Below are 12,685 nucleotides of genomic sequence, written 5' to 3' on the forward strand. Positions count from 1 at the left end.
TCTGCGATTTTTTGGGAATCGCTAAATAATTGCGAAAAAATACCTACATCGGAATTTGCGTTCCGAAATTGCGATTCGCCGAAAAACGCAATTTGAGAATCGCAAATTCGGTTCTACCTACATATGGCCCCACATCTCCCTGTGCCTAACAAAAATTAATGTGTCTATCTGTAATGAAACAGGTGCTCATGTAAAGTGCTGTGATACCCGATGTCTCGGGTCTAGTTCGCGCCATATACATAACAAAAAATAAAAAAAGTGAATACACAACACAAGAAACGCAATACATTTTTTAGAAAAATAGAGGAAATAGAATGCATTTTTTAACATCAAAACAATAAAAATCCAATCACTTGAGCTGGAAATATGTAATTTCAAAGATTAAAGGTAAGTATAGCGCATAAAATCACAAAGCGCCACTCATGGTTACCTGGTCGTGCGATACCAGGTGAAAGACACAAGTTCAGGCCCAGCACAATGGAATGCGGGTCATATACAGGGACACGCTTAATCCTGCTGAAAAAGTTACCTTCTAAAGTCCAACGTGAAGTATTCCATTTACGGTGGAGGAGACCGCGAGGAGCAGGGAGAGCGTTGCAGATGGTCAGGCCAGGCGTCGCGAATGGTCGTTGCTGTAGCACGAAAATCCTGTCGGGCGTCATTGACAATGGTTTCTGGAGCTTCGCTTTGGAGGTCACTGCTGGCTGTCAAAGCTGTATTGTGAAGTGCTGATCTCGCATTGCTGGTAACTCCTGGTGGGTGCTGTAGCACGAGGAGTCAGGTCCACCAGTGCTTCACATTTACGGTCAGGGGCAAGACTTTGGTGCAATCTAGCATGTTTGCAGTCATGAAGTCCATTTGCAGGTCCAGTCAGGTCCAGTGCAGCAGGTCAGCTGGGGAGGTTCAGAGAGATCTATGGAGCTTGTTGTGTTCCTATAGCTCAGAACAGGAGCAAAGCTAACTAGCATCTGTAGTCACTCAAGTTGCCTGGGATGAAAGGTGCAGGTCCAGTCCTCTTTCTCAGACAGAAGGGCTGGCTTCAGGCTGCAGGGCAGTTCTTCTGTAGTATTCACAGATCTAGGAGTGTACTAAATGGAGGATCCCCTTTTTATACTTGATGCCCACTTTGAAGTGAATGAAACCTCTGGAGTGCCCCCTCTACAGAAGTGTCTGGAATTTTCTGCCTCCCTGTCCTGGTCTCAGTCTGTATGATGTGAGGTTTTTTGTATGTGAGCTGAGGCTTTGTCTTTGGTTTGAAAGTGTGACAGGGAACAGCTCTGCCCCTCTCATTAAGTCAGAATGCCCCATTTTACCATCACACAGACCCTAGATTGTGTGGCTGTCTATGAGAAATACACAAAGGCCAAATGATAACTACACCTAGTCGTGTGACCCAGAAAACAGGCTGCAGACAACAAATAGTTAGTGTTAGAATTGGGGGTCTCTAGTTGGCACAGGTAGGGACTTGTGACAAATAGGGACCCTCTCCTCTAGTCAGGGTAAAGGGGTACACTCCTAAAATAACCCCTGCTCAACACATTGGTAGCTTGGCAAAAGCAGACAGGCTTATCTCAGAGGCAGTGTGTAAAGTATTTGTGAACACATACAGTAATCAAGTGACAACACTACAGGTGGATACCACACCAGTTTTATATCAAAAATAATTATTCTTTATATAGATTTACCACAAGGCCATAGATGACAAAAATCCACAATACTGTTACTTTAAAATGGTAGTATTTAGCTTAGTTCTCTTTAGTTCTTAAAAGTGACACTTTAAGTCAATGTACCTTTAGATGCGACACGCAGGGCAACGAAAGTGTTGCAACGATGTTGATGCGATGAAAGTTTGGTGCGAAGAAATAAAGACGTGAAGATCTTCCTGATGCGGCACACTTCTCTGATGTTGCGTGAGATCTCGGCTCGATGCGCCAGCTGCAGCGGCGACACCCTTGTCCAGTGATGTGACGACAGTGGCTTTGGCAGTGACACTCTTCTCCGACGTTGCGAGACGCTTACTCTCGATGCGACAACTGCAGCGGCGACACCCTTGTTCCGTGATGCGACGACAGCAGCTCCGACGGCGGCACGCTTCTCCGTGGATGCGAGGTGCTTTTCTTGATGCGGTGCAATACGACAGCTACAGCGGCGACATCCAAGATGCGACGACAGCGACGGCGACACGCCTCTTCCCCGATGCGAGACACTTCTCGTGATGCAGTGTGATGCAACAGCCCCAGCGGCTGCGAAGGTGACATGCTTCTTTGGCGTTGCGAGACGCTTCTCTCGATGCGGTGCAATACGACAGCTACAGCGGTGACATCCAAGATGCGACGGCAGTAGCAGCGACGGCGACACGCTTCTTCATCTTGAGTCGCGCTTCCAGCTCCTTGCAACACGCAGTCCCTCAGAAGGCCCAAAACAGCAGCAGGCGCCAACCACCAACTCTTGGGGAGCTGGTGGTTGAAGTCTGTTGTCCCTGAGACTTCAGCAAAAGGCAAGCTCTTCTCTCAAGCCCTTGGAGATCCTTACAAGTTGAAATAAGCACACAAAGTCTCTTCTCCTTCCTTTGGCAGTCAGGCAAACCACTGCAGGTAAAATCCCCCAAGCAACACTTCATCTTAGGGATAGTCTCTCCTCAGTTTCTTCAGGTTCTGCTCCTCAGTAAATGTTTCTTCTTGTTCCAAAAGTGATCTAAATTCTTGGCATCAGGGTCCCACTACTTATACCCCTAAATCCTTTGTCCTCTGTGGACAGAGGGGCCTTTGCCTAGTCCAAACCGGTTCTGGTCAGCCCTGGAGCACTCTGTTTACATGACTCCTTCTTTCCTTTCAGAGATCAGGGCAGAGACATCAGACACACCACAGGAGGTGGAGCCAGAATTGTGGAGGGAAGGCACAGTTCTATTCAGGTCCCAGGTGCAACTCCTCCCTCCCATCTAGATGCAGATCTCTCTATTCACCACTGGGCTACCTCACCCTGTCTCCTGGAATTCCCCAGCCCTGTCACTCAAACTCCAGACAAGCAATACACAACCTAGCAGAGGCAGGCTTGGACAGTTAAGCAAGAAAATACCTACTTTCTAAAAGTGGTATTTTCAAACACAGAATGTTAAAACCAACTTCACTAAAAGATGTATTTTATCATTCTGAGTTCAGGCATACTAAATTCGAATTTCTACCATGTTCCCTGAGTCAGTTAAGATTATAAAATGTAATAATCTAAACTGCCCATTCTGTCCTCTGGAGAACAGGTATCCTTGCAATAGTGAATTACGAAATTGGCTGTAATTCACTCTTAGGACAGGCCACACACACCAGGGCATGTCCTACCTTATACTTACAATGCACCCTGCCCTTGGGCCTACCATAGGGGTGTCTGATATGTAGAAAAGGGAAGGTTTAGGGACTGGCAAGTGGGTGCACTTGCTCAGTCAGCATGACAGTACTAGACTGCACACAGGCTATGCAATGGCAGACCTGAGACACACTTTTACAGGCTTCTTCTGTGGGTGGCACAACCAGTGCTGCAAGCCCACCAGCAGCATTTGGATTCACAAGCCCTGGGCACTCCAGGTGCACTGTACTAGGGTCTGACAAGTAAACCAAATCAGCCAATCATGGAATCACTAATTCATACAATAATTTAACATAGGGAGCACTTGCACTGTGACAGTGGACAGTAGTGGCACAGTGCCCTGAGCATCTAACACCAGCAAAAATACATGAGGCAACAGCGAAAAGTAGAAGGGAGACCCACGCCAAGGTGCCAGGTCTAACAGTTAGGCTTAGAAAATTCCAGCCGTCTAAAAGTGGCATTTTAAGAATTTTTTACTTAAAAATCTTACTTGACCTTTAAAGAGTGTTTTAAATTTTAATTCCTCAGACAACAAACATGACATTTCTACCGCTTGCCAAACAAGAGGATCACTTATTAAATGTTATCCTATGGGAGAGTTAAGCCTTTCAAAAGTAAAAAATGAATTTGAGAAGTTTTCACTACCAGGACATGTAAAGCTTAAAAGTACATATCCACCTTTTTATACACAATGCACCCTGCTCTGTGGGCTGTTCAGGTCCTACTCTAGGGGTGCCTTATATGTATTAAAAAGGAAGGTTTTTAGGCCTTGCAAAAAGGTTTATTTTTCCGGGTAAAAATGGAAGTGTTAACTGCACATACAGGCTAAAATGTCAGGTCTGAGACATGTTTTACAGGGCTACTTAAGTGGATGGAACAATAAGTACTGCATGCCCAATAGCAACATTGAATTTGCCAGCTCTAGGTATATAGTATGCCAATTTACTAGGGGGTTGCGAGTAAAGTAAATATGCCAATTGGGTGTAAGCTCATTTTTCCATGTTTACAGGAGCGAACATAAGCTCTTCAGCACTGGTTTGCAGTGGTAATGTGTGAAGAGTCCTAGAGCCATCAAAAATATATTCAGCAAATCAGGAGGGATAAAGGAAAAGTGTTTAGGGGAAAAACATATGAAGGATGTCAGGTCTCACAAGCACCATCTGCGAAGACAGTGTGCCAATATGTGGAATATAGCCCAGAAACCCACATGTTTTAGTAAAGATTAAGATTTCTATAAATCTGACATAATAGCATTGTCCTTGCATGTGGAGTTGTTAACTCCATATGAGTGGACAATTGGTGAGAAATTAATTCATATGCGCTCAACTATAAATGAGCTGCTGGGATACTCTGCCACAAACATAGCGGATATGCTGTCCACCATATCATAAGTGCATTACAGCCTATGAAATTTGTAATACAGTAGACAGGAAATTGTCCCATTTTGACAGAGAATGCTGTCTGCCAAACTCTAAATAAGACCCTATGATTCTTATCGAGGACTAGCTAAAAAATGAATGTAGCTGTTGCATTCAAGCAACAAAAGTTCAGGCAAATGAGATGTACTCATGAATGTATTTTTTATGAGACATTTTATGATGCATACTGAAGTATCCATTTGGTTTGTTCTTGTTTAATTTGCAGCACATCAATTTTAAGCTGGTTGTACTTTTGACTTGAAGGACACTAATGTCACCTGGATAACAGGCATGCGAGGTGCAATTGTAGGTTGACAGAAACCACTCTGAGCATAAACAGTATTGTAGGTAACGATACCACACGAGTGGAGAGGGCAATAAATAAAGCATCACAACGTAGACTTTTATGCTGATTAGGAAATTACAGGTGGTGAATGCGCATGATTTATTTGTTTTCAGCAAATGCATCATGGTCATTCACAACTCCAGATTGTTTGATGTTTCAAGGGTATGTTTTGCAAATGGGTAAGAATTTTAATGGGGGTTCTTACAGAGACTAATGGCTACTTTATGGCGATATGTACAAAGCATTTTTGTGGTCACAAATGGCCTGATTCATAGAATCGTACCGGTTTCAAATACAAAAATGCTTTTTCATATTTACAAAGCACAAATTGTGATTCACTAACACGTTACTACATAATTTGTGTTTGCTATTCCGTACTTGAAAGGGGCATGTTTATGGCATCTATTCCAAATACCAAATCTTTGTGGTTTGTATGAATGTTTTGAATTCTAATCGCAAAACATTCATACTTTACTGGTTTCTAGAAGTAGGTGGCAAACCATTCACAAATGGGACGGGGTTCCAATCAGACCCCATCCCCTTTGAGAATGGAAAAAATATGTTTTCTGAGCAGGCGGTGGTCCCAAGGACCACTGAGTACTGTTAATATATGAAACTTAAAAGTTTCTTTTTTTTTTAAAAATCATCTTGTTTTCCCGTAAGGAAAATGGGATGCATTTAAAAATAGTCCACTTTATTTAAAAGCGATCACATACATGGTGGTCTGCTGACCCCAGTAGTCCACCATCCCTGTGATGGCAGCGATTAGTAGTGGGTCACAAATTAAGAACTACCTCATTAATATTCATGAGGTAAGTCGATTTGAGACCGCTCTAGGAATCCCTATTTTTAAATATATTCTTCAGTACATTAAGAATAGCAATTTCTTAATTGCGATTCAGTAAGTATCACAATTTGGAAATCGCAATTCTTAATGCTTGTACATGTGGCTCTAAGATAGTTGAAGGCAAGTGTGAAGCGCTCTGTTTAGCTTAGGCTCAAGAGAATGTGAGCTGCTGAGCTCAAAGGAGGTAAAAATGTTGGCATATTGGAAATGACAGAATGTGAAATCATCTTCCACTCGTGAAAGAAAGACAGAAACAGCTTTGGCCCACTCAAAGTAACTCTTTCTGTTTTTAAGATTTCCATGAAAAGTCTACATTGAGAGTGGTGCTTGTTGAGGAAAAGCAAAATCTGTATTCACCATTTAGTATTGCATTCAGTTCCTCGTGATGCGTGGCCCAGAACTTGGGCTGGTATTTCTCTGCTGTGGAGTTTCTGACACCAGGGGTACTGGTAACTTTGATGGTGGAAAAAATGCAGTGCTTTATGAGTTGGACCCTAAAGTTCCACTTAGAAATGGGGAATTACTGATGGAATTGGTAATGCCGGCTCGAATTCCCCAGTAATTACTTATTTTCAGCAAGTTGTTACCCGACCCATTGCAATTAGTGGTGGCTAGTGATATTTCATAGTGGTGAGGTGTGAACCTTTCAGACTGTACTTTGCATAGGTGAGCCAGTGCAACATACAAGGAGGGCTCAGAGAGGGGGGAATCTGTCCAGAGAAACGTTTGAAATAAAGAGTGGAAAATTGTGCATTTTAAAGCAAATTTCAATAGAATTTAAAGAGAAAGCAAACAAGTTTATGAAGCAATTGTGAATATGAAGTTTTAAATTATTTAAACACATGAAAAATCCTACTGCATTAACAACACATTCTATAGTGTGCAAATTGCACAGTGTGACAAGTAATGTTTTTAATTATCTTACCTGCACACACAGCGGTCTCTGTACTGCATCGGATTATATATTGTATGGTGGGAGACTACTTTGTAGTTATGACATTAATCAAGACACGCAGTATGATGATGACATAATTGTTCCATTCTGTAACAAGAGACAACTGACTGGAGATAACACAATGCTTAGTGCTGCACAGATGCATATGTTTATTTAAATGCCTTTGCAAATGAAATCTACTAAGTCTGTTCAATGTGATTATCTGACTGGACACAATGATACAACTCGTTTTTCGTACTAGTGGTTCAGACCAGGCGAAACACACAGGTATAGACAAGTGGCGTACCTTCTGAAAAACGTGTGACTAGAAAGGACACCAAACCATCTGTGACCATAATGCCATTCTCCCCTAAAATTTAGAGAATCAAGTTTACCCTTTTTCAGTTCCAGGTAGGTTCCACCTGGGTTGAAAAGGTAGCTCACACTTTTTTAGCATTATGTGTTGGTGACTTGGATAGTCACAATATCAAGTCTTAGGGGTCCATTAGCCCTGAAGAATACCTCAGACCATTTAGACTAATAAATATGAGCAGAAACATGTTGACAGATAGTAGATGGATTTGAGCCATTACTCTCCACGTACCCATCCATGTTTGGTGTTTAGTCATACCTAGTGTCCTGCTGAATAAAGGTAATAACCTAGGAACACTAAAGTATTTTTAACTAATCTGGATCCCCTTTTGGTTTGTCCAGTAGAATTTATTTAATAACTCCCTCCTTCCGTTACAGTCTTCGAGGTGGTTGAGTCCGCCCTGGTGGCATTACCTTTCCAGGGTGGGGAGAGGATGCCGATGATGAAGCATGACATTATTATTATGTGTGTGAGTTTTCCTCTTCCATAAAGGATGACGTTTGCTAGACAGGAGAGAACATTTCAGTCATATCCAAAATCTGGATTTTTGTACTCGACCTCAATTCTGGTATACAGTACACTACTTTCTTTGTTCCAGTTGCCACCATAGTCTTGCTTGTGATTGGGATAACCCCTTTTTCATCTGGTCAAATGCTATTTCACTTGAAAAAACAGCAAGACCTTAACCCTAAAGGGCATCTATAGCTTGCTGCACATATTATCCAGGGCCTGGATAAATATGATCATATTACTCCATCCTAATAGAACTCGATTTACTCCCCTTGCTGGTCCACTACATCTTCAAAACCAGCTGCATCATTTACACACTTTGTGAATAATTCAGCTGGTTTTGATGATGTAGTTGGTTAGCAAAGTCATCATGAACAGCACCCCATCATGTTGCCAAGCTCACCTTCTCTGGTGGCTATTGGCAATCCCGCAGTCAGGATACCATCAGACTGAAGACTAAGATGGGCAAAAAAGAAAAAAACAAGACAGCAGGCTTTTTCCATCTCAGCACCCAGGATGTGAAATAATAGCTCCAAATCAATCAACAGCACCCCAACATTGCTGTAATGTAGGAAAGATTTGAAGACACACTTCTTCAAAGAACAGTACATCACAATGCAGTAAAAAAAAAGTACATATACACAACTTACAGTTTATATGCAGCTTCTTGATGCCGGTAAATAGAGCACTGTGCTATATTAGAAGGACTGCAATTTATGAACTAAAAGTAAAAAAATGATTTCCATGTCAAAAGCAGAAGCCCACTTGCTTATCTACATAAAATACAAATCTGTGACCTGAATTTGACACAATGTGTTTTGCAACAGGACATTAGCCCTCTGTTGGAAATGACTCTTTAAGCAGGGTTGTCCCCAAACATTTTGTGTTTCTCCTCCTATTTCTCTGTCCTTTTTGTTGGCTTTAGGACTCTGGACACCTTATCACTGCTAATCAGCTCTAAAATGCATGTGCCCTCTCCCCTAAAACTTGGTATGATTGGCTTACACCTGTTTGCCATATTTAATTTGCTTGTAAACCCCTTGCAGAGTGGTATGCCATATACACAGGGCCTGCAGATTAAATGCTACTAGTGGGTCTGCAGCGCTGATTGTGCCACCCATAGAAGTAGCTTTTCAAACCTGTCTCAGACCTGCCACTGCAGGGCCTGTGTGCACAGTTTAATACCACTTTGACTTGGCATTTAAAACTACTTGCTAAGCCTTAAAATCCCCTTTTACGACATATAGGTCACTCCTAAGGTAGGACCTAGGTAGCCCTATGTGCAGGGTGCTGTGTAAGTAAAAGGTAGGACATGTTCCTTTATTGTGTGGCATGTCCTGGTAGTGACAAGCACCCTATTTTGTTTCTCACTACTGTGAGGCCTACTCCTCCAATAGGTTAGCACTAGGCATTCCCTTATATGTGTTTTAAGTTGTAATTCCTGATCTGAAAGGAGTAGTGTTGCCATGTTTGGTGTGTTTGGAATAGTGGTGATAAATCATGCTTACTGGTGTAGGTGGATTTTTTACTACCATTTTAGAAATGCCCCTTTTAGAAAGTGAGCATTTCTCTGTGCTTTTAACTCATGTGCTGTGCAGCCTGACTCCAATCCATGTCTGGGACTGGTTGGCACCTACACCTTGTGCATACTTTCCAGACAGCCACTACACAAGAAAGAAGTAGGTAGCCACATATTCATGTGAAAGCAATGGAAGCGTGGTTAGTAATGGAGATCCAAATGTACTAAGTCATGTGAAATCTTTAAGGATGTCTAGGAGGCCATCCTTGATGGAATAGGATGCCTCACACCCAATATTGTGTCATGCTTCATCATAGGCATCCTCTCCCCACCCTGGTAAAATGGTACTACCGGGGCGGACTAAACCTCCGTGAAGACTTCTGGCAGTAAGAGGAAGTTCTTACATAAAACTTACAGGATAGAGCGGGATCCAGTTAGATTAAAAATGCCTTCAGGTTCCTCGGTTGTCACCTTTATTAGTGAGGACCTGAGGTACACTAAAAAAAAAGAAATCGATGAACCCTACAGAGAATAATATCACTGATCCATCTCTCAAACGGCCAACATGTTTCTGCCCACACAAAGAGCCAAGTAGGTCTGGGGCATTCATCAGGGCTTTTGGATCCCTACACCATTAAAAAAAAGTGTCCCCTATATCCCTATATAATAGAGAAGGGGAGTCCACCTAAGGGTTCACCTAAGGTGTAACCAAGTGAGTCCTACCTGGGATAATCTCATGCATAACACTTAATGTGCCTGTCAGGGTAAACAATAATACACAAAGGAAAATCAAGACAACAGTACCCACCTAGGTGGATAACATGACTCTAATCACAGATCTCCTACATGATAAACATAAAAGCCCAACCCGTGTAAAAACAAACATATTTAATGTGTGTGAATGGGTGAAAGAACCACAGAAGTCTATCAAGATCACGGTAGGAGAATCCTGATGCTAGCTCAGGTAAAAAACATTCTACTGAGACTATATGCAATGTACTCATTATTTATTTTGTATAATTTATTACTTGGATTCTAGGAATGCTATATCCTACGTATTGATTGATTGACACTATGGTGCCGATTCCGATCCGGTAAAAATAATTTGCGTACGACCCGTATCCGTATTTTTTTACGTACGAGTCGTACAAGGACCGTACAAACTGGCAAGTACGATCCGTCCGTGACAAATAACTACGATTAGCGTCGGGAAAAGTCTACGAGAGTGCGTCGGAAAGTGTCCACGTCCGAATATCGTCGGGAAAAGTGTACGAAAGTGATCCTGACAGTTTCACGTACAAATCGTAAAACACAAGTCTGAGCGCGCAAGTACGATCCCGACCGTCCGTCCGAATACACAATCGCACGTAAAAAGACCCGTACGGAGCCAACGCAGTAGCACACATGTACACGGGTAAACTCATGCCCGTTTACGAGCCATACAGCCCCCCACCCCCAAATATGTCAGCACCGTACACCACCCTGTCCGCACTGCACCCCAGCCCCGCAACTGTATGCGCCATACCCCCCCATGTATGCGCAGCACCCCCTCATGTATGCGCCGTACCACCGCATGTACGCGCCGTTCCCTAGGGCCGCACGTGTACGCACCGTACCCCCACCGCATGTATGCACTGTCCCCCAGGCCCCTTAACGCATGTACGCACCGTACCCCAGCACTGCATGCACGCACTGTACCCCCAACCCCCCCACCGCATGTACGCACCATACCCCCACCGCATGTACGCGCCGCACACCAACACCGTACCCCAGCACCCTCACCCAGCATCGGGTATGTACAGATCGTACCTACGCGAAAAAAACTCATACAGAACCAGGACACTGTAAAACAGCACAAGTCCACAAAGGCATGCAAAAATGTATGAATTGTGTACACTGCAACAATGCGATCAGTGGAAATGTGTTTGTGCATCCCACTAAAGGCACCACCATAAAGCTTCAACATTCCAGCACATGCAACACTTTTAACGTAATTTATGCCTTAAAATGCCCATGTGGCAACATTTACGTGGGTAAGACTGAAAGAAAAGTAAAAGTGCATGTGGGGGAACATTAAAGCAACATTTGGAATCAAAACATGAAATATACCGTGGCAACACATTGGATTGAAGCACGACACAACATCTCACAACTTCGCTTTACTATACTGGAGGCACTTAAACCCAAGCAGGGTATGGATCCTCAAAAAATGTTGGCAAGATCTGAATTCTTTTGGACAAAGAAATTGCAGGCCATGCAACCGCATGGAATGAATGACAGACTTGAATGTAATTGTTTTCTATAACTTTTTTTCATATTATGTGCAGCCTCTGATTACGATTTATGTAATTCTATTCTTGTATATTTTATGGTGTTTATTTTTATTAATCTAGCCTGTAAATTGTAACTTTACGTTTGCGTTTAAGCAGCATTGCCTGGTTTTATTCACACTGTGACATGTTGTTTGCTTTTTCAGTTTGCTTTTTCAATTAGCTTTATCACTTGCGTTCTTCTAACAGTGAGCACTTCTCCTTTAAAACGTCTCCAAGCAAGACGTCTATTAAACCTTTCAACTCAACCCGCGTCGTGTGACTAACATCTCTGGTGAAGCAGTCAGGTTTCTGACACTGTCTCGGTAAGCTCCGCGTTTTTGCACTCTAAGTCTTTTAGTTTCCGTTTTATTCCTCACTTACTTTGTTTTACGAGATCACAAACTGAGTGAATGGATTATCACGCGCAGTACGCGGTCACTTCTTAAGGTCTCACTTTGTACATGTTGAATGATATTATTAAAAGAATGAATGCACAAGCGCGCACAAGGTGATCACGCTTTAAGCAGCATGATCCTTTGATCATACCAGCAGATGCACTATTTTCACATATGAGTACCCACTGATGCTATTTTTTCAGAACAGACATACTCATGGGTTTTGAACACTGGTTCGGTTGGCACGGTAGCCCAATTTTAAGTTTGGTGAGCATGGTTCTCTTTATTCACAATCAGACTCATGAGTGTGCACAACTTTCACAATCAGGAGGTTGTAATCAATGCTAGTTATCTGGTAATAATTAACCCTGGGCGGTAAAATCCGCTCCGCTCGCGGAGTTTGTGGATTTTTGGCAGCTCTGCGTTCTGCGTAGAACGCGGAGTTACCAAAAACTCAGCGATCTGCGGTGTAGCTGAGTTTTTCCCTTTTTCGCGCTTTCAAAATGCATTTTTGCGTGCACGGTAGCGATTTACCAGGATCCCTGCGTTCGCCGACAAGTTTTCCTATCCGTTTGCGTGCGCCGCAAGATCTTGGTAGCCGCCCGCGCGATCCCGCGAGAGTGTGCGATAGCAAACACATCATTCGGACGTGCCATCGGACATCCGGCGGAAGT

The sequence above is a fragment of the Triturus cristatus genome, chromosome 2_2, assembly GCF_964204655.1.
Source record: "Triturus cristatus chromosome 2_2, aTriCri1.1, whole genome shotgun sequence".
NCBI lineage: Eukaryota > Metazoa > Chordata > Amphibia > Caudata > Salamandridae > Triturus > Triturus cristatus.